The sequence below is a fragment of the Artemia franciscana genome, chromosome 5 (genome assembly GCF_032884065.1).
Source record: "Artemia franciscana chromosome 5, ASM3288406v1, whole genome shotgun sequence".
In the NCBI taxonomy this organism is placed as follows: Eukaryota; Metazoa; Arthropoda; class Branchiopoda; order Anostraca; family Artemiidae; genus Artemia; species Artemia franciscana.
Genome location: NC_088867.1, coordinates 7,283,885 through 7,307,029, shown reverse-complemented (window position 1 = coordinate 7,307,029; position 23,145 = coordinate 7,283,885). Strand labels below are relative to the sequence as shown.

Genomic DNA, 23,145 nt, shown 5'->3' with positions numbered 1-23,145 from the left:
GCCTAGGATTAAAGAGATAGAAAAATATTTCAACTAAAAGTAACGACCGACTTAAGAACTTAAAAGATTTTTTCCATGCATGAGGGGGCTTTTCCCTCATAAGCCCCTCTCTCCTTACTCTAAATTTTCACTTTACTCCCAATGCTTTAAGAAAGACCTTACAAACATTGAATAACAAAAAACGTTAAATTAGAAAATAATTTTGTAAAAGTAATAGAGACTAGTTTAATGAGCATGGGATTGGCTCATATATAGACAAATTTGTTGTCTGTTTTAATTATTTTTTTCTACTTTCAGTTGAAAAAACTTATCTTTTTAATATTTTATATCTGATTGTTAATCAGATCAGACTGGAAAATTTGGAAACCCTTGGAAAATTCGAATCCCGGTGGTTTCAGCCACCCTCTCCTCTCTCCATTATGCACCCATCGACACTCTTTCATACTAGATGATTGAAAACTATGCATTATTTTACAAAATAAAAAAAAATTTAACCTGAGTCAACTTGGTCACTCCTAGGACACTACATCCCCCCCTCCTTAGAACCAATAATTAAGATGTACACTCAAAATATACATGTGAACTAGAAAAAATTACAACATATCCCAGACAATCATTTACGCTAATTACTTATAGGAATCATTACGTCTATGAAAAGGGTTTGCCCCCCCCCCCTCGAGGTCTCACTCTTTACGCTAAAGTAAATTATAGAATTAAAAAAAAGGCTAAATATTCTAATTATACGGCTATTGTTTTTCAAGAATCGTTCTTATAGATTTGGGACAAAAATCAAAACCTTAGCGTATAGAGCAAGGTCCTTAGGAGGGGACAGTCTATTTTATAAATCTAATAATTTCTTTCCATTTTTAGTTTTGATGTTGCTCCCTACCTTCTGTTTATTTTTTTTCTTATTTCTGATCGTTTAGAATAATCCTGGGAAATCCAGCTCCCCTTCATGCAAAATCCCTTTCACGTAAAAACAACCCCCCTACAGAGAAAACCTCTCAGATAATTTCATTCTAGCTGAAAACTCTACCCAGAAAATTTCTTGGTAACGATCTGGTGTAAAAACCTTTTCTTAGTGCACTTTCATTTGAAAAGATATTAATATCTGGTTGATTTTAAAATCATGTCAGTAAACCCCTCTTCCTTGGAAAAGTTTCTAGCAAAAAGCCAAAAGAAATTGTATTTTCCTGGAAATGTTATTTTTGGGAGGAGGGGGAGGGAATAAAAATTGTTTTTAAAAAGCATCAAACATGTTAAATTTTTATCCACTCCCTTATGATTTCTCGGAGTATTTCTGGTCTACGCGGCTATTATGAAAGTTAAGCGTAACATTAAGCCCCAAATTTAGAACTTGAGATTTTTAGTCCTTTTATTAAAGTCTAAAGGAATTGAAGACCAGCCAGCCACTTCGGGGTTGCGTTTTTTGGGGAAGGGGGATGCTATATTTACAGAGGGGTGATTCTCCGGGGGGGGTGTTTTTAGTTGAAGTATTTTCCAATTATTTTTACAGGATGGGGGAGGGCTATTTTTGGTGGGTTTTAATTAAAGGGGAGCTTTTCAAGGGTTTTATATTTTTTTTTGGGGGGGGGGGGGGTAAACAGTAGCCACCGTTTTTTAAATCATTTGGCATCTAAAATAAATTATGCTAAACTTATGTTTTGTGTATCGGTTACCTAATTAAACTTATTCAAAATATCATAGATAGAGAATTAAAATAGGAAAACAAAAAAATAATAAAATTTCCCCCTTTATTTATTTACTCTGGTAATTGAAAACAAAACCTTCCCCGCTATATCTTAAAACTCGAAACTCGACGACAAACATGGAACAATATTAAAGGATCATAATATATCAATTCCCTACTAAATTCAACTTAAGTATGAGCATTTCTTCAATTCTGGAAACAGTAGAAACTGACCCTATAATGAGTTGTGGTTTTTACAGGGTCCCTTGTTCGCAATAAAAATTTCAAATTGAGAGAACCCTTCAGCAGCTTTGGAACATGATATTTATTATTATGTTCTAGACTACTAGAAAATAATATTTTAACAAATTAATCCCTGATATTTGAAAGTAAAATAAAAATAACGACTTTGGTCATTTTTGAAAGAATTATTTTTTGAAAAATTAAGGGCAAATACTGGGTATCAACAAGTTCTGAAAAAAAAAATAGAATCCTTGGATGGAGAAAACTCTATTGCTTTGGAAAAGAATTACTGACCCAGATAGATAATCAAGTCCCTCGATGGAATGTGAACATTGCTAGTGGTTTTTTAACACCATATTTAACTGTTTCGAGAAATCATTTTAGTTTCCAGTCATTTTTGCGCTTGAAAATATATATATCACACATGTACTCAGGTCTAATTCATCTCCCTCGCATCCTCCCTTCCTGGAACAAAAAGAAAATGCATACCACAAATATAATTTTCATGCTTTTAGTCCCGCTGCATTCTCGACAATCAAAATTATTTAGTTCCTATAAGGAAGCCTCTTAAATATCTATGGATTAAATATCCAAATTAAATACCCCATTTCTTAAGGAAAGGTTTACCCCATTTTTTAAGGGACATAATTGAAGCTAAAAAATAAACGAATATAGACCTTCCTTTAAATAAATATATGGCTGATATTCAAATAAACCCGGATTAGTATAACCTAACTTTATAAAATTCACATGAGTTTTTTCTTTATTGAAATTAAGATTATCTGATCGCACTATGCAATTGATGATAGTCTTTCATTTATTCCGGCTGTTTTTTTTGTCTGATTCAGTGTTTTATCTACTCTCTTCGTATTTAATTCAAAATTTCCCTTTTTTCTTTGAGTACTGAGGAAAGCTTGACAGAAGTCCTTGGCAAAATATTTGCTAATGTCCGCTTCCCTTCTTTTTGCTAGCTGACTCTACCCTTGTATTTTCAGGTATTTATTTTTATTGCTCATTTTTTTGTCAAATGTTCTTTCTTTATATTTGACACAATTTCATATTTTACACTCACTTTGAATTTTCATTGTATATTTAGAGATCCGACCGTTAATGAGAAACAGTCAAGGCTTTTGTTGTTGTTCTTAAGTCTGTCATGCCTCTGAAAATAATTTAAGAGTGAAATTAAACCTTGGCGAAAAGTAAAGTAGCTTTTGAGATATATATGTGATTCTGTTTTACATACGGAATCATTTCTCTTTGTAGTAAGTTTTAATGTTGATCCTTATTTCCAGTTTTAAGAAATGTACTATCAAATTGATTTTTACCGGTTTTTAAATCATTTTTTATATGTCTTTACCTGCCCCCCCCCCCCTGTTTGAAATTTTTCCGGAAAATGCTTCTCAGAAACTTTCCTTCCCATAAACATTTTAAGACGGCTCGTCAAAATGAGCCGTCTCTTTATCTTCCACGACCGTTGTGTTCGATTGGATCCCCCAAGAGGATATAAAATTAACGCATAAGCGTAATCTGTCTTCTTTTAAAAGATATAAAAGTCTATCATGACTAATGCTTAACACCCACATGTCTTTTTAAGACCAAAACATAATTTGCACTTCACTAAAAACATGACAACGGATCATCAACTTAATTGTTTATTAAAATAAAAAAGTCAAAATATGTATAATATATTTTATTTTCAGCAAAGTGCAAATTATTTTCTGATCTTCAGAAGGTATGAAGGTGCTCAGAAATGATTTTTTTATTTTTCAAATTATAGGTTTATCGAAGGAAAATCATGAGATTTGGGGGAATCACATTCTTCCCAATTTAGCGGGAGTTGAAAAGCCATTGGCATGGTGGCTTTCAAAAGGTCATATAAAATATATTATAAGCAGCGTCACACTATAATAACTAGCAATATATTCAATCTTTTAAACAAGCTAATTCGATGGGAAATCAAAAGCTCTCTTGCCCTTTTCAAGAGTAAAAAGTAATTGGAGGGCAATCATCCCTCCATCCTAAGCCTGTTCAGTTTCCGAAAACACTCAGTCAAAATCTTAGACAATCATTTGTTCAACACACTTCAAATTAGAAATTACGATAAATAACCGAGTTAAACACAAACAAGCAGAAATTAACATGAATAGTACTGAAATATCCATTCCTTCACAAGAACAGACTTTAAGACCCGTGAGACATTAAAAAATAAAGGGAAAAGTATTTTGGAAAAGCATATTTGCTTTTTCAAATATTATACTGGTTAAGTTGTTTTTGCTCTTAGCAGTCATGCTGTTTTTGTTGTGTGCTGTGTTGTCTTTTTTTTCTGTATTTGGCTTATTATGATATTGTTGGTCGGATATTAAATATTCAACGGTTTCAAAATAAGATGGATAATGATTATGATTGTCTATGATGTATTAGTTATGATATTGTTATATTAGTTTGTTTCTTTTTCTTTGTCATTACATCGCAGTGCTAAAATATATTAAATTGACAATATATAGTCGTTTTCTTTTTAATAATGACCAACTCGAAGAATATACAGTCCCCGAAAAATACGGCTCCTTCCATGAAACTTTATAGGATATCGGAAGAGAAACCTAAATTTACTTCCCCTACAAACGTCTGACTTCTTAGCTTCATTACTCGTTATTAAATAAAAAAAATTGTAATTTTTACTATCAAACAGTTCGTGGTAACGAACTGTAGTAAGGAGCGATCCGGCTCAATAGTAACCAAAACTCTAAAAAATTGAATTTTGATATCAATAGCTACATCAAAAGAATCGCATTTTAATGCTGATATTAAATATATATAAGTTTCATCAAGTTTAGTCTTACCCATCAAAAGTTACGAGCCTGAGAAAATTTGCCTTATTTAGGAAAATAGGAGTAAACACCCCCTAAAAGTCGTAGGATCTTAACGAAAATGACACCATCAGATTCAGCGTCTCAGAGAACCCTACTGTAGAAGTTTCAAGCTCCTATCTACAAAAATGTGGAATTTTGTATTTTTTGCCAGAAGACAAATCACGGGTGCGTGTTTATTTGTTTGTTTTTTTTTTTTCCCAGGGGTCATCGTATCGACCAAGTAGTCCTAGAATGTCGCAAGAGGGCTCATTCTAACGGAAATGAAAAGTTCAAGTGCCCTTTTTAAGTGACCAAAAAATTGGAGGGCATCTAGGCCCCCTCCCACGCTCAATTTTTTCCTAAAGTCAACGGATCAAAATTTTGAGATAGCCATTTTGTTCAACATAGTCAAAAACCATAAAAACTATGTCTTTGGGATGATTTACTCCCCCACAGTCTCTGGGGGAGGGGCTACAAGTTACAAAATTTGACCATTGCTTACCTACAGTAATGGGTATTGGGAAGTGTGTAGGCGTTTTCAGTAGGATTTTTTGGTTGGGAGGAGGGGTTGAGAATAGGGGGATAGGCTGGGGGAGCTTTCCATCGAGGAATTTGTCATGGTAAAAGAAAATTCTCATGAAGGGAGCGCAGGATTTACTAGCATTATTTAAAAAAAAAAACAATGAAAAAAGAAATATGAAAAAGTTTTTTTCAGCTGGAAGTAAAGAGCAGCATTAAAACTTAAAACGAACGGAAATTATTACCCATATGAGGAGCTCACCTCCTCCTAATACCCCGATCTTTACGCTAAAGTATTTTTGGTAATTTCAACTATTTATTTTACGGCTTTGGTGATTCAGGGGTCATTCTTAATGAATTGGGAGAAAATCTAAGCTTTAGTGTAAAGAGCGAGGTACTGACGAGGGGGCAAACCCCCTCATATATGTAATAAAAACATGAGAATATAAAACTTCTTTACGTAAGCTAATTTATAAGTTACGTATATCTTTTACTAAAAAAAAGATTCGTGAAAAATTAAAAGTTCTAGTTGCCTTTATCTTAATTAACCAAAAAATCGGAGGGCAACTAGGCTTCCTCCTCCGCTCTTTTTTCTCAAAATCATTCAATCAAAATTATGAGAAAGTCATTTAGCAAAAAAAAAAATAATAAATATGCAAATTTCGTTTTAATTATTCCTCTGCGGAGAGCCAAAATCAAAACATGCATTGATTGAAAAACGTTCAGAAATTAAATAAAAAAAAACAAGTTTTTTTAACTGAAAGTAAGGAGCAAAATTAAAACTTAAAACGAACAGAAATTACTTCGTATATGAAAGGGGCTGCTTCCTCACCAACATCCCGCTCTTTACGCTAAAGTTTTTTACTGTTTTAAAAAGAAGAGTTGAAAGAAAGAGTAAAACTTTAGCGTCAAGAGCGGGATGTTGGTGAGGAAGCAGCCCCTTTCATATACGAAGTAATTTCTGTTCGTTTTAAGTTTTAATTTTGCTCCTTACTTTCAGTTAAAAAAAACTTGTCTTTTTTTTTATTTAATTTGTTTATAGGAAGATCAAAAATTAATTTAAAAGCAAAAATTTTTCAGCAGAGCTAAAGAGCGCAGTCAAAATTATGAATGAAAAAATTTATGGCATCGTCAAATTGTTTGAAACAGGCCTTAGAGAAGGGAAACCATGCCCAACCCACACCAGTATGATCATATCCAGGGAGGTGGTAGATTTGTTCTGTTTGTAAGTTCCCCTAAAAAGCTAGCCTCCCAACCAAACAATATTTCTACTAAAAATGTGTAATTTTCTGGTACCAGAGAACGATGTCTAAAAGTTTTGAGTGGACCGAAGTAGTAAAAAATCTATAAGACCAACTATCCTAGGGAAAATTACTTTCTTATGTCCTCCCCGATGACTACACATATCCGACCATTACTAGCGAAAATTATTTATTTGAACCAAATAACCAGCATGGGGGACCAGTTGTATTAATGCCTTTCTCGATGGAGAACCAGCCGTATGAATTCCTATCCCTCTTGAGAACCAGTAATAGCTGTGCCTATCCTGCTAAAGGACCTGTTTTTATTGCCAGGGGTTCACCGGATTGCTACCATCTCCAATGTATTAATATGCCCCAAACGGCACTCATTACCCGAACTTTTGATTTCTCCTCTCTTTTCTCCAATAAAATTTTCTGCAAGATTTGAGGGAATTTTTACTAAATATTTCACTGCTATAAGATTCTATTCCGTCTCTTAAGCATAATTGGATGACGGGCTAATAGATAAAGCTGTCTAAATATTTGTTTTAACTAATACCTTTCGAAGATTCCTTAAAAGTTCAATAAGGAATTATGCAAACCCTTTATCGTAGAATATCCATAATAATTACAAGAATTCATGACAAAGGTGATTAAGGGCATAGATTTGTACGTTTTCTCATTAGCAAGATGAAATATCAACATATTGCTTAAGTTCATTAAGAAACTTTAATTTTAGGTTTTAGGAGCATATTTGGTTATAATACATTTTATTTTGTTAATAATATTAAACAGACTCAAAAAATAGTAGATTTTTGTAAACAATTTCATATTAGTAAGCGTAGGATTAATATGGAAATAGGAAGGTACCCGTTTTCACACTAATGAGTTTTCTTTAAATCAGTGTGAGAATACCATTGCTTCCTTACACGAAAAAAGGAAAGCCATTTATAGTTAATTCCATTGATTTTACCATTTGTTTCAGAGCAATATTAAGATGCCACCCTATATGAAAAACCGTACAAACCCAAATATTTTTTAACTGATCCAAATATATTTGTTTAGACATCGTAGTAGAGTATTTGCTTAAAAATATGGAATTCATTAGCAGTGGACCACAACAGCAACATTGGAAAATAATGAACATCAGATTATAGGCAAAAGATATACAGGGCTAAAGCTAATTGACAGAAAAATTTTTGACAAAAAGCTAAAGAAGAGAAAAATTATTAAATTTATATGTTAAAAACTGAACAAGACTAAAAATTATAGAAATCAGAGACGATGTCCGTCTAAATGCAAAGCGACACAATAAAAAGTGATATTAGAGAAGTTTTCAGCCAAAAGTAAACAAAACTAAAAATAATTAATTTTTTTGGCTAAAAGCTAAACAAGGTAAAAAATAACAGACATCGATGACATTTTTTGTTTGGCTTGATGCTAAACAAGACTAAAAATACTAAGCATTAGAAATACTTTTTGACTAAAAAGTGTAAAAAACTTAAAATAGTGGACGTTATAGGGATTGAAAGGATTTGCTCATATATGGACAAATTTGTTGTCTTTTTTAATTATTAAATAAAAAAAACAAGTTTTTAACTGAAAGTAAGGAGTGACATTAAAACTTAAAATGAACAGAAAATAATCCGTATATGAAAGGGGCTGTTCCCTCCTCAAAGCCCCGCTCTTTGCGCTAAATTTTGACTCTTTCAAATCTAATTTTTAAAACAGTGAAAAACTTTAGCGTAAAGAGCGGTGCGTTGAGACGGCAACAGCCCCTTTCATATACGGAGTAGGTTTCGTTCGTTTTAAGTTTTAATGTCGCTCCTTACTTTCAAATAAAAAACTTGTTTTTTATATTTAATTTCCTAACGTTTTTGAATTAATGCATGCTTAAATTTTGGCTCTCTGCACATGAATACTTAGAACGAAATTTGCATTTTTTTTTTTTGCTAAATGGCTTTTTCTTAGTTTTGATCGGACGATTTTGAGAAAAAAAGGAATGGGGGAGGGGTTTAGTTGCCCTTCAATCTTTTGGTTACTTAAAAAGGCAACGAAAACTTTAATTTTTTTACGAACGTTTTTATTAATAAAAAATATATGTAACTTCCGAATTAACTTTCGTAACGAACTTCTATATTCGTATATTTTTATTACGTATATGAGAGGATTACCCCCTATTTAATACCTTGCTCTTTACACTAAAGCTTAAATTGAGTCCCAATTCTTTAAGAATGACCCCTGAATCACAAAGGCCGTAAAAGAAATAGTTGAAATTACTAAAAATACTTTAGCGTAAAGAGCAGGTATTTAGGAGGAGATGAACCCCTCATATGCGTATAAATTTCTGTTCGTTTTTTTTCATGCTGCTCCTTACTTTCAGTCGAAAAAAACTTTTTCATATTTATCTTTTCATTGTTTTTTGTTTTAAATAATATTGGAAAAGCCTGCGCCCCCCTCAAGGAAATTTTCTCCTCCCATGCCGAATTCCTCTATGACAAGATCCTCCCAAGTAACCCCCATCCCTCATCCTCCTCCCTATCCAAGAAAAAAATTCCCCTGAAAATTTATGTACACTCCCTAATAACCATTACTATATGTAAACACTGGTCAAAGGTTGTTACTTGTAGCCCCTTCCCTGGGGACTGTGATGGAGTAAGTCGTCCCCAAAGATATAGTTATTTGGTTATTTGACTATGTTGAACAAAATGGCTATCTCAGAATTTTGACCAGTTGACTTTGAGAAAAAAATGAGCGTGGGAGGGGGTCTAGGTACCCTCCAATCTTTTGGTTACTTAACAAGGACACTAGAACTTTTAATTTACGTTAAAATAAGCCATCTTGCAACATTATTTGACCTCTGGGTCAATACCATCACCCCTGGGGAAAAGAAAAAAATAAATAGGAACCCGTGATCGGTCTTCTGGCAAAAAATATGAAATTCTATATTTTTGCACATGGGAGCTTGAAAATGCTACAGTAGGGTTCTCTAATACGTTGAATGTGATGGTATGATTTTTGCTAAGATTCTATGACTGTTAAGGGCTATTTACCCCTATTTTCCAAAATAAGGCAAATTTTCTCAGCCTTGTAACTTTTGATAAGTAAGACTAAATTTGATGAAACTTATATATTTTAAATCAGCATAAAAATTCGATTCCTTTTCTGTATCTATTTGTATCAAAATCCTATTTTTAAAGTTTCGTTTACTATTGAGACGGATCGCTCCTTACTACAGTTCGTTACCACGAACTATTTGATGTTTGATGGATCCCTCGCAAAATTCGGATCCCGGTGATTTCAGCCACCCTCTCTTCTCTCCACTCATCAACCACTGACACTCTTTCATGCTAGATGATTTTAAGTTATGCCTTACTGTACACAATTTCAACAAACCTAACCTGAGTCAGCTTGGTCACTCCTAGGACAATCCCCCTCCACGGAAAACCTCTAAGATAATCCTCTCAGATTTCTTAACTAAGAAATAAGAAAAGTTTTTTTCAAAAAGTTAAAAAACGAGAGAAATGCATTGTTTTCAGACGTTAGAAGCACATGAAAGAGACTTTACTTCAGGTCAGAAATATATGGAAAGGATTTTGTCAAAGAAATCAAGCTCCCCTCCATGTAAAATTCCTTTTACGTAAAAACAAACTCCGTCCACGGAAAACCTCTCACATAATTTCTTTCTAGCTGAAAATTCTACACAGAAAAATTCTTGTTGACGATCTGGGGTAAAAAATTTTCTTTGCACACTTTCATTTGAAAAGACATTAATATCTGGTTGTTTTTTGAATCTTCCCCTTTGTTTAATTACTCTTGCAATTGAAAACAAGACAATACCCACTATATCTTAAAACCCGAGACTCAACGACAAACTTGGAGCAATTTTAAAGGATAGTAAATATTTTAAAGGATAATAATAAATATTAATGATACTTTTTGACTAAAAAGTGTAAAAGAATTAAAATGATGGATATTAGAGACATAGTTTGGCTCATAGCTATACAAGACTATAAATGATGAACATTAGAGGCATTTTTAGGCTAAAAGCTAAACAAAGCTACAAAATATGGACCTCAGAGCCTTTTTTCACCTATTTCTAAACAATACTAAAAACAAAATACTTCAAAGATATATTTTACTATAGATTGAACAAGACTAAGAATAGTAAACGTTATGGACATTTGTTTGGCTAAAAACTAAACGAGACTAAAATTAATTTGCATCAGACAACAAAACAAAACCCAAAATGATTTATATTAGAGGCATAGTTTGGCTATAAGTAAAATAAGATTAAAAATGATGGGTATTGGAGATATTCTTTGGCTAAATCCTGAATAAGACTAAGAATGATGGATAATAAAGACTTTTTTTTACTAAAAGATAAACAAGGCAAAAAGGGAATTTCAAAAAGCAGAAACCATTCAAAAAACTTTTTTTGGAAGCTCAGACACGCGACCAAATATTCTTTTAAGTCAGAGACACGTGAATGCAAATTAATTTTTTTTCAAAGTCCGAGAGATTTAAACATGATTTTATATCAAGGTCAAACATTCAAAAAAAAATTCAAAGGTCAGAGAAAAGTAAACGAAGTTTTGTTATTCAGAGACACATTAACAGGATTTCCACAAACACAGAAAGATTAGTTGTTTTTTAATTCAGATACGTGAATAGAAATTTTTAGAGGTTTTTTTCCAAGGTCTGAGATATATGAACAGGATTGAAGGGGATGGAGAAATATAATTTGGTTTTAATAAAAGTCAGAGACAACTAAATGGGAATTCTTAACATTTTTTACCTATGTCTGAGTTAAATGAACATAATTTTTCCCAAGTTAGAAACATGCAAACAATTTTTTTTCAAATTTCAGACAAGTGAACTAGATTTTTTTCTTTCACAAAAATAAATAAAATTTCAAAAACAAAAAATTTATAAGAGTTTTTAACATTAATGTTTTCTTCAAGATTTTTTTTACTCAAGATTTGTTTCTTCATGATTGTTTTTTTTCAAAAATTTTTTGATTCGAAATTCTTTCTTAATAATTTTTTCTTAAGTCAGAGACGCGAATGAGTTTTTCTTGAATCTGAAATAAGAAAAGCTTTTTTCAAAAAGTTAAAAAACGAGAAAAATGTATTGTTTTCAGAAGTCAGAATCACATGAAAGGGACGTAATTTCAGGTCAGAAATATATGAAAAGGATAATAGTCAAAGTTAAGAAATAAGCCAAAAAACATTTTTTCAGTCTTAAAAATACTGAAGCAGAATACTTTTTGCCAAAATTCAGACACGCAAACATGCTGAAGCTCACACAAACAAACATCGCAAACGTGAATCAAGTTTTCATAAATCAGTGACACATAAACATGATTTTCAGTGGTTTTTCGATTGTCAGAAAAAAATATATAGGATGTTTTTCAAAAGTCAGGGACACGTGTATTGGAATACACGTCCAACGCTTATGAACAGAATTTTACCAAAGGGTGTTTACCAAAGTCCAACGGTTTACCAAAGTTAAACACCTTAGGGTGTTTTACCAAAGTCCAACGCTTATGAACAGAATTTTTCCCATATCAGAAACATACCCAGATTTTTTCAAAGGTCAAAAATGTGAACGAGCTTTAATTTTCAAAAGTCAGACAAAACAACAAGATTATGTTCTTCAAAAAGTTAAAAAAAAAACGTACAAAAACAAATATTCTTTGTATATTTTTTTCATATGTTCTTCGTCAAGATTTATTTACTTAAATATTGCTATTGAATCTCTTTCTCTCTCTGTCTCTCTCTCTCTCTTTCTCTCTCTTCCTCTCTCTCTCTCTCTCACATCTCTTTCTCCTTCGTATCTCCCTCTCTCTAACTAATTCTCTCTTTTCACCCTTACTTTTTCTGCTCTCTTCGTTTCTTTCTTTTTTGTCCTTCCTCTATTTCCCCAACCTACTCTTGATTTTCCATTTTGAGCACTAATTTTTGGATTATTACTTCTTCCAAAAAGCAGTCATCTCTCTTTATCTAAATGTCTCCTTTTTATCTCCTATTTTGTGTCCTTCACTCTCTCTATCCCTCTCTCTAGATCTCAAAGTTTCTCTGTTTACCCCTTTGCTTCTTTTTTGCTGCGGGTAAAAAAAATAATTTAACATCATAGTTTTGATTCAAAGTTAAAAAAAATTAATATTTGATATATATAAAACTATTAAAAACATATAAATGAAATTTGAAATATTCCTTTTTTTTCTATATTCTTTAAAAGCCTGTTTTTATATTAATATATTTTTTCATATAATTTCCAAATCTACAGCTCTAGGATGCCTATTTATAAATATAACTTAATATAAAAAAAGTGCAAATTTCTCAATCAATTTTAATCTGTCTTTATTATATTTTTTTTCTCTTCCTATTTGGCGTTTTCATATTCCGTATCTTTTCTTGTTTGTCTCTTCCTTATATCTTCCGAAGTTTTCTTTGGCACTTGTATCAGCATTTGCACAAATCTTTGTCTTAATTTCCATATTTTTTTTTGTAATATATTACAATTTCATCATATTTTGATATATTTAGTTACGTTTAACCATGCTTCACTTCTTGAGTCTGTTCCAAATAATTTAAATTTACCTTTTCCTTATTTTCATTGTTCTCAATTAAATAGATTCAAACTTGATTTCTTAAGTAAAATTAAATAAAAAAACAAGTTTTTGTAACGGAAAGTAAGGAGCGACATTAAAACTTAAAACGAACAGAAATTAGTCCGTATATGAAAGGGGCTTTTCCTCCTCAACGACCCGGTCTTTACGCTAAAGTGTGACCCTTTCTCTTAAATCTACATTTTAAAACAGTAAAAACTTTAGCGTAAAGAGTGGGGCGTTGAGGAGGAAAAGCCCCTTTCATATACGGAGTAATTTTGTTTCGTTTTAAGTTTTAATGTCGCTCCTTACTTTCCGTTACAAAAACTTGTTTTTTAAATTTAATTTCTGGACGTTTTTGAATTAATGCTTGTTTTGATCTTGGCTCTCCGCACATAAATAATTAAAACGAAATTTGCGTATTAGCTAATTGCAATTATTCGGAAGATTTTGAGAAAAAAGAAGCGAAGGAGGAGGCCTAGTTGCCCTCCAAGTTTTTGATAACTTAAAAAAGAAACTAGAACTTTTAATTTTTCACAAACGTTTTCATTGGTAAAAAATATACGTAACTTACGAATTAACTGACGTAACGAACTTCTATATTCGTATGTTTTTATTGCAAATATGAGGGGGCTCAACCCTCGTCAATACCTCGCTCTTTACACTATAGCTTAGATTGTGTCCCAATTATTTAAGAATGACCTCTGAATCACAAAGGCCGTAGAATAAAAAGTTGAAATTACTAAAAATACTTTAACGTAAAGAGTAAGGTATAACGAGGAGGTAAAACCCTCATATGCGTAATAATTTTTGTTCGTTTTAAGTTTTAATGCAGCTCCTTTCTTTCAGTAGAAAAAACTTTTCATATTTATTTTTTATTATTTTTTCAAATAAAGCCAGAAAATTCTGCACCCCCTTCATTGAAATTTTCTTCCCCCATGAGAATTCTCTCCATGGAAATATCCACCAATGTAATCCCCCCCTCAACTCTCCCTCCTTAACCAAAAAATTCGCCTGAAAACGTCTGTACACTTCCCAGTAACCATTACTATATGTAAACACAGGTCATAGTTTTCAACTTGCAGCCCCTCCCACGGGGACTGCGGGGGTGTAAGTCGTCCCTAAAGACATAGTTATTAGGTTTTTCGACTATGGTGAATAAAATGGCTATCTCAGAATTTTGATCTGGTGACTTTGGGGAAAAATGAGCGCGGGAGAGGGCCTAGGTGCCATCCAATTTTTTGGTCACTTAAAAAGGGCAATAGAAATTTTAATTTCCGTTAGAATGACTCCTCTCGCAAGATCCTAGGACTAATCAGTCTATACGACCACCCTTGGGGGGAAAAAACATAATGAAAAAACAAAAAAAAACAAAAAAAAATTATACAAATAAACACGCATCCGTGATCTGTCTTCTGGCAAAAAATGCAAAATTCCACATTTTTGTAGATATAAGCTTTAAACTTCTACAATAAGGTTCTCTGATACGCTGAATCTGATAGTGTGATTTTCGTTAAGATTGTATGACTTTTAGGGTCTTTTCTCCCTATTTTCTAAAATGAGGCAAATTTTCTCAGGTTCGTAACTTTTGATGGGTATAACTAATCTTGATGAAACTTGTATATTTAAAATCAGGATTAAAATGCAATTCTTTTGATGCAACTATTGGTATCAAAATTCCATTTTTTAGAGTTTCGGTTACTATTGAGCCGGGTCGCTCCTTACTTATAGTTCGTTACCACGAACTGTTTGATTTTCTTTCTTTCTCTTTAAGTTTTGAACATCAAATCTTAAGAATATGAAATACAGAAGTATCTCCTCACTTTCTCTATCTTATTTCATCAATGTCTCTTTACCCTTTTTCGTCCACTCCTCTCATTAACATCCTCTCTACTGTTCTCACATGACTTTATTTAATTTGAGGTTTGTTTTTTTCGTAGCAGCCTGTGAGATATTTTTATTTGTTTTAAATTAAATATCTTCGTATACTAAATTAATTTGAGTGTTTTGAGTCTTTCTTCTCTTGCTTGAAAACTTGTTTTTTTCAAAATTAAGATATGATTTTTTGAAAAACTAAATTTGTATAATTTTTACTGTAAAAGTTTTGACCCACCTTTTCTAAAAATATAGCTTTGCATGAAACAGTCTAGTTTCTCTTCCCCTTCTCTCTTTCAAATTTATCAATTAATTTTAGTCTCTCTTTATTATTTTCGTTTTCTCTTCCTATTTGGCGTTTTTATATTCCGTATCTTTTCTTATTCATCTCTTCCTTATATCTTCCGATGTTTTCTTTGGTAGTTGTTAGTAAAGTACCAGTATCAGCATTTTGTACCAATCTTTGTCTTAGTTTCCATAATTTAGTTTTTAACTTATAACAATTTCATCATATTTGGGTATATTTAATTAGGATTAAACATGCTTCACTTCACGAGTATGTTCCAAATAATTTATGTGTACCTTTTCCTTATATTCATTGTTCTCAATGAAATAGTTTCAAACTTGGTTTCTTAAGTAAATTTTGTTTCTTTCTCTTTAAGTTTTGAACCACAAATCTTAAGAATATAACTTTGTATGAAATACAGAAGTATCTCTTCACCTTCTCTATTTTATTTCACCAATGTCTCTTTACCATTTTTTTTGTCCACTCCTCTCATTAACACCTTCTTTACTGTTCTAACATAACTTTATTTAATTTGAGGTTTGTTTCTTTCGTAGCAGCCAATGAGATATTTATATTTATCTTAAATTGAATATATTCATATACTTAAATAATTTAAGTCATTTGAGTCTTTCTTCTCTTGCTAGAAAACTTCTTTTTTACAAAATTAAGAGATGATTTTTTGAAAATCTAAATTTGTTTAATTTTTACTGTAAAAGTTTTGACCCACCTTTTCTAAAAATATAGCTTTCCATAAAAGACTCTAGTTTTTAATCCCCTTCTCTCTTTCAATTACAGTATATCTCCTTACCCCTCTTTTTCTTTCTCTTTCCCCGTTACTTTCTTTTTTCTATTGTATTTCGGCATTATGGAGTGACATGAGAGGTGTAGCATAAGTGGGAGGTAATAACGTCGGCAATGAAAGGGGGGGGGGGAATTAATGCTAGGTTTTTCTTCTCATTCAATTGGACTATCTGTCTTGGCTTTTTCTACAATAAGCCATGACTTGATGCCCCACAACTATTCCATTTTATTTCAAGAATCAACGGACTCAATCGATGCCTTTGATCTCGACCAAAGGCCTCGTCACCAATTTTCATCACCCCGTCTTTGCCTTTTCTTTGACTTTGTCTTTTAAATAATCTTTCACTTTGTCTGCAAAACCATATTTCGCTTTTTGATAGTATTTATGCATGTTATCTATAGCTTGAAAAACTGATTTTTTTTTTTTTTAAGCGCAAGGCCTAATTTTCCTTTAATCACGCAGGTATTACATAATAAAAAATGTTTCTAGAAATCAAAGGACTTGTAAATAAATCATAATTTAACAGGTTGAGAAAACACAGGTTTAGAAAACAGCATAAGAATGTGAGAGAAACTTTCCGGGAACAGTTGAATACTAAACTGGGTAATTTGAAAATTTACAATATAGAAGATGGGTAGAATAAATTTCAGAAAATAATTTGTGAAGTTGCAAAGTGTGTCTTAGTGAAAAAAATTAGGAACGTACCTAGGAATCTTAGGGATAATGTTTACCTTTAAAAGAGAACAGAAGGAGCTTTTAAAGAAATGATCGAAATAATAGATCTAGATCATACAAAACAAAGAGGAACATAAAGAAAGTGGAGAAAGGGTCAAAATATGAACTAAGGAGCTTTGAAGTGTATGCCAGGGATAAAACTGCCGAGGATCTTAATATTTAATCTAGACTGCATAATAGTAAAATAGTGTACTGGTATGTTAAAAAATTCAGAAGGAGTAGTTAATATAGACTTCCAGCTCAAGATAAGAACAAAGTCAAACAGTTCGTGGTAACGAACTGTGGTAAGGAGCGATCCGGCTCAATAGTAACCAAAACTCTAAAAAATTGAATTTTGATATAAATAGCTACATCAAAAGAATCGCATTTTAATGCTTATTTTAAATATATAAGTTTCATCAAGTTTAGTCTTAGCCATCAAAAGTTACGAGCCTGAGAAAATTTGCCTCATTTAGGAAAATAGGGGGAAACACCCCCTAAAAGTTGTAGGATCTTAACGAAAATGACACCATCAGATTCAGCGTATCAGAGAACCCTACTCTAGAAGTTTCAAGCTCCTATCTACAAAAATGTGGAATTTTGCATTTTTTGCCAGAAGACAAATCACGGGTACGTGTTTATTTGTTTGTTTTTTTGTTGTTTTTTTTGTTTTTTTTTTCCCAGGGGTCATCGTATCGACCAAGTGGTCCTAGAATGTCGCAAGAGGGCTCATTCTAACAGAAATGAAAAGTTCTAGTGCCCTTTTTAAGTGACCAAAAACATTGGAGGGCATCTAGGCCCCCTCCCACGCTCATTTTTTCCCAAAGTCAACGGATCAAAATTATGTTTGGCATAGTCGAAAATCTTAATAACTATGTTTTTGGGGATGACTTACTCCCCCACAGTCCCTGGGGAGGGGTTGCAAGTTACAAACTTCAACCAGTGTTTACAAATAATAATGGTTATTGGGAAGTGTACAGACGTTTTTAGGGGGATTTTTTTGGTTTTGGGGGTAGGGTTGAGGGAGGGGGCTATGTGGGAGGATTTTTCCTTGGAGAAATATGCCATGGGGAAAAAAAATTCAATGAAAAGGGCGCAGGATTTTCTAGCATTACTATAAAAAAAAAACAATGAAAAAATAAACATGAAAACGTTTTTTCAAATGAAAGTAAGGAATAGTATTGAAATTTAAAACAAACAGAGATTATTACGCATATGAAGGGTTCTAAAAATACTTTAGCATAAAGAGCGAGGTATTTAGGAGGAGATAAATACCTCGCTCTTTATGCTAAAATATTTTTAGTGATTTCAACTATTTATTCTACGGCCTATTTGATTCAGGGGTCATTCTTAAGGAATTGGAACAAAACTTACGATTTAGTGTAAAGAGCGAGGTATTAACGAGGGTACAAACCCCCTCGTACACATAATAAAAATATAACAATATAAAAGTTTGTTACGTAAGTTAATTCTTAAGTTACGTATATTTTTTACTAATAAAAACGTTCGTTGAATATTAAAAGTTCTAGTAGCCTTTTTAAGTAACCGAAAAATTGGAGGGCAGCTAGGCCTCCTTCCCCACCCCTAATTTCTCAAAATCGTCTGATCAAAACTAAGAGAAAGCCATTTAGCCAAAAAAAAATTAATATACTAATTTCATTTCAATAATTTATGTGCGGAGAGCCAAAATCAAACATGCATTAATTCAAAAACGTTCAGAAATTAAATAAAAAAAACTAGTTTTTTTTAACTGAAAGTAAGGAGCGACATTAAAACTTAAAACGAACAGAAATTACTCCGTATATGAAATGGGTTGTCCCCTCCGCAGTCCCATGCTCTTTACGCTAAAGTTTTTAGTTGTTTTAAAAAGTAGAATTGTGGCAAAGAGTCAAACTTTAGCGTAAAGAGCGTGGGACTGCGGAGGGGACAACCCATTTCATATACGGAGTAATTTCTGTTCGTTTTAAGTTTTAATGTCGCTCCTTACTTTCAGTTAAAAAAAACTAGTTTTTTTTATTTAATCATAATTAGGGATAAAGACAGAGCTAAAGAGAGATATGCAGAGGATTTTAAGAATGGGCTAAGCCGAAATATAGTTGCAGGAAAATATATAAGGCAAAATAAAAAAACTTCTTGACGCATTGGATATGATGAAAGATTTATTCTATTAGGAAGAATTAGCGATAGTACTAAAAGTATTAGAAAACAATAAAGCCTGAGGTGCTGATAATGTAGTAAATAAGATTTTTAAATATGGTGGCTCGTAGGTATGAAACAAGCTACTGAAGATTGTGAATATGATTTTGAAGAGTGGAAAGTACCTTGCAATTTTAGGAAAACGTTAATTTAACCACTGTATAAGGAAGATGATAAGAGTGAGCGTGGTTATTATGCAGAAATTGGCCTAGTCTCTGTAAGTAGTAAATAACTTAGAAACATAATACTTTAGACTAAGATATCTGGTAAACAAAGTTATAATGAAGAACAGAAGGGTTGTAGAAATGGTAAAGGATGTATTGGCTAAATTTTCTCTCTTGGGTTTATAATTAAGAAGTTGTGGGTCTATCAAACACCTTTAGTCTTTAGTTTTACAGATTATGATTAAGTGTTTGATTATAATGATAGAAGAGCGTTATTGAAAGTTTTATCCTTTGACGGTATACTAGACAAATATAATAGAGTGATTCGTGATATGTACGAAAATAAAATTGCTGCTGTTAAAGTATTAACAGCACTTCTTTCTGGTTTTGTATTAAATCATGAATTAAACAGGGATGTGTATTATCCCTCTTTATATGGATCATTTTGGTGGACTCTGTCTGAAGGAGCATAGAAAAGGCGATGAGAGAATACAAAATAAAATGGGAAGGAAAAAATTTCCTAGATTTAGGATTATGCTGATGATTTAAGCATCCTAGATGAATGTTTGATCAAAACAAATGAACTTTTATGGGTTCAGGGCTCTAAAATTGGTTTAGTGATTAAAGTTAAGATGATTAAGTCACTAAGGGTAGTAATACCTGAAGATTCAACAGTGATGCTGGGTAACTAAAAGATCGATCAAGTGGACAATTTCTCTTACTTGGCTAGTAGAGACGTTGGGAACAGTAAAGATATAAGAGGTAGAATAGCCAAGGCTCAGGGTGTTTTTTCAAAGTTAAAAGTTTTTTAAAAGTTAATCAGGGTGTTTTTTCAGGGTGTTTTGTTCGGAGGAGTAGATAGATCAATTTGTGAACAAAAATAAGAATATTAGAAGCTAAGCTGATGATAGTGTTCAAATATGGTTTTGAAAAAGGGCAATCTGAAAAACGGATGAAGTTTTGCTAGATGTTTTCCTAGTAAATTGCCTGCTTTCAAAAGTAAATCGATCGGGTTTCCTGGTTGACTGATTGTATTTCAAAAAGAAGGATGTACGAATCTTTTGGATAAATACGTTGTTCTAGGGATATAATGAGAGAAAATTTGAGATGGGTAGGGCACGTTCTTGAGATGCACCATGAAAACATTTCAGTCTCACAGGATTTTTCAGTGTAAAAATTTCTTATTGCTCCCTTCTACAATTAAAATTTTATTCTAAATGAGAGCCTCCCCCCCCACCCCAAAAAATTAGAAAGTCTCTGGTTGTCACAGCTCGATATCCCAAGCCCTTCCCATGATATTGCAGTCGATCTTTTCATGAACTTGACAGCACATTTTGTCTTTTGATTTTTCTCACTACTTCACTGTGTCTATTTTCTACATCCTACTGCAATTTATATTGTAAGAACATTTAACCCAGATACAGATGAAAAATATTAAGCCCCTCCCTCAAATATATTATTATAGTATCTCACTGATTTTTTTTTCTTCTTGTCCTTATTAATTAAAAAACTTCTACTGAAAGTAGAGCCATCGTTAAAAGTTGGAACAAACAGAACATAAATTCTAGCATAGAAACTAAACTAACATACCTGAATTCAAAAATTTAATTTCAAAATTCAAATCAACAGAATAGATTAAAGTCTATAGGCATATTTAAAGTCTGACAATTCCTCCATATAAATATGGTATAGGGATTCTATCCCTGAAATTGATTTCTTACAAAGTCCAGAGATGGACTATATATAGAATCAGGATGCTGAGCAAGGCCCTATCCAGGGAAATAGGAGGTTTGAACCCCTTCTCCCCGAAATGTGTGTCTAACCCATTTAACCGTAACAAAAATCAATATAAACAGATTTTTGATGCGTTTGTTTAATTTTTTCGTAGACACCCCCCCTTTCCCCAAACTTTATTTATAGCTTCCTCTCCCCCCTCCCCCCAAAACACAGATACGACCCTGATTCTAAGAACTTATTTATATTATAAGTATTTATAAGTATTTATATTTATATTATTAATTCTAAGAAGTATCACTTTCTGTCACTCCTTTTTGTTGGCATTTTTAAGAATTCAAATAAGATCACCGGCAAAAAGGCAAAAAAGAAGCATTTCCCTCTTCAAGATCGATACAGTTTTGATATTACAGCATAAATTTATAAGACAATGATAAAACATAATACAACATAAATGATGTTACAACATAAATAAAATGTTACAACATAAAGAACAGAAGCCTGTTATTTGAGACCCTGTTGTTTTTGTTACAATATTAAAAGGTTTGATAATTTTTTTTTCAAGGGTGTGATTAAGTGAACTGGTGGAACTCGAAAATCCCATGTTAAAATTGAAAATTTAAATTTCAAAGTACTCAAGTATTCATTGGCGGAAGACATCGCTTTTAATATCAGGCCTTAGCTTCTTGAAAATGTTTGCTAGGATTTTACAAAATGTTTGCTAGGATTTTACCCTATTTCCTCTAATTGCTTAGAAATCTAAGAAAATGTACACAAGTTTACTTGTGTACACACTTTTTTACACAAGTTTACTATATGAAAGATATTGCTTTTAGAACAAAATCGGTACTATCATGAGCAGAAGACAATAACCTATAAGATGATTGCAACTGTATTTCGATATATTTTCCTGGTTTCGAACAGTCCACTACTTGAAATTTTTACAAGTATTTTTTGCCAGAAAAAATCGTTTCAGATCGCCCTAGAGACCAAATCAACAAGGTAGTATAATTAACCTGCTATTTCCGCCAATGAATAAGTGCCATTTGAAGGGTTTTTGACAATTGACAGTCTCTCGAGAATTGAGAGACAGAAGGCTACCCTAACTTCAATTTTAAACCTCGATGTTTTCAAGTTCACTAAATCAGGGCCTTCATGATTGATGTAAAACTTTCCATTAATGCAAAAGTTTTTACAGTTGAGGTTATACGCATCAATTAAGAATTTTCGCTTCTGAAATTTAATATTCTTCCTTGGCTGATGTATTGAATTCATTATTCTAAAGGTAGACATACTTCACTGTAAGATTAATGACAGTCATTATTTTGAGGATGGACATTCTTTGGCCAGAGTGAATAAAAACTCACTTATTATTCATGAGGGTATCGCTTCTGGAATCAAAACCTATTAGCATATCTGTGCCTAAAATAGTAGTTCCTGAATAGTTGTTACATGTAGGAGACTTATGCAAATACAGTTTTTGCACTTTCTTCACTTTCAATCCGTGATGATTTAATTAATATCGTTAAAATATAATTAATTATGTAATTATTATTAAGAAAAAAATTGCTGGCTTAATCAAAGATAGTGATCCATTTTTATTTAGGATCACTGACAAAGGGAGATGCAAACTTGAAATTAAAAAAAAAAATAACCTAGGCAGAGCGTAACTGTTCCGTTATTGAAGGTATTATGAAAAGAATATATATATATATATATATATATATATATATATATATATATATATATATATATATATGTATATATATATATATATATACACACATATATATATATATATATATATATATATATATATATATATATATATATATATATATATATATATATATATAAAGAACGATGTTAGCACAATGTGTTATTGTTCTTTTTAGACCAGGGCACTTCATATTGAAGGAATTATCTTACAAACTTTAAAAAGAGCTCATTCAATTAGAAATTGAAAGGGCCGGAGCTCTTTTCAAAAAGTTCGTGGTAACGAACTGTAGTAAGGAGCGACCCGGCTCGATAGTACCCGGAACTCTAAAAAATGGTATTTTGATACCAATAGTTACATCAAAAGAATTTCATTTGAATGCTGATTTTAAGTATATAAGTTTCATCAAGATTAGTCTTACCCATCAAAAGTTTTTGAAATCAAAATTCTTCGATTGAGAATTTTGTAGGCTATGTTCATAGCATGTATTATACGCTAGTAT

General features: G+C 32.2%; 1 protein-coding gene across 5 annotated transcripts in view; it reads right to left on the bottom strand.

Annotated features, from left to right (window-relative positions):
• Nucleotides 1-23,145, bottom strand: part of LOC136026937 (alpha-(1,3)-fucosyltransferase C-like) — a 203,277-nt gene that overhangs the window by 84,238 nt on the left and 95,894 nt on the right. Inside the window, exon 2 of one of the 5 annotated variants that reach the window (XR_010617457.1) lies at nucleotides 4,614-4,676. The exons of 3 other annotated variants lie outside the window; for them this stretch is intronic. The gene's annotated coding sequence lies outside the window, so the exon portion shown is untranslated. Of the gene's footprint in view, nucleotides 1-4,613; nucleotides 4,677-17,137; nucleotides 17,173-23,145 lie in introns of those variants that run through there. One more of the 5 variants, XR_010617458.1, reaches the window with a different exon arrangement.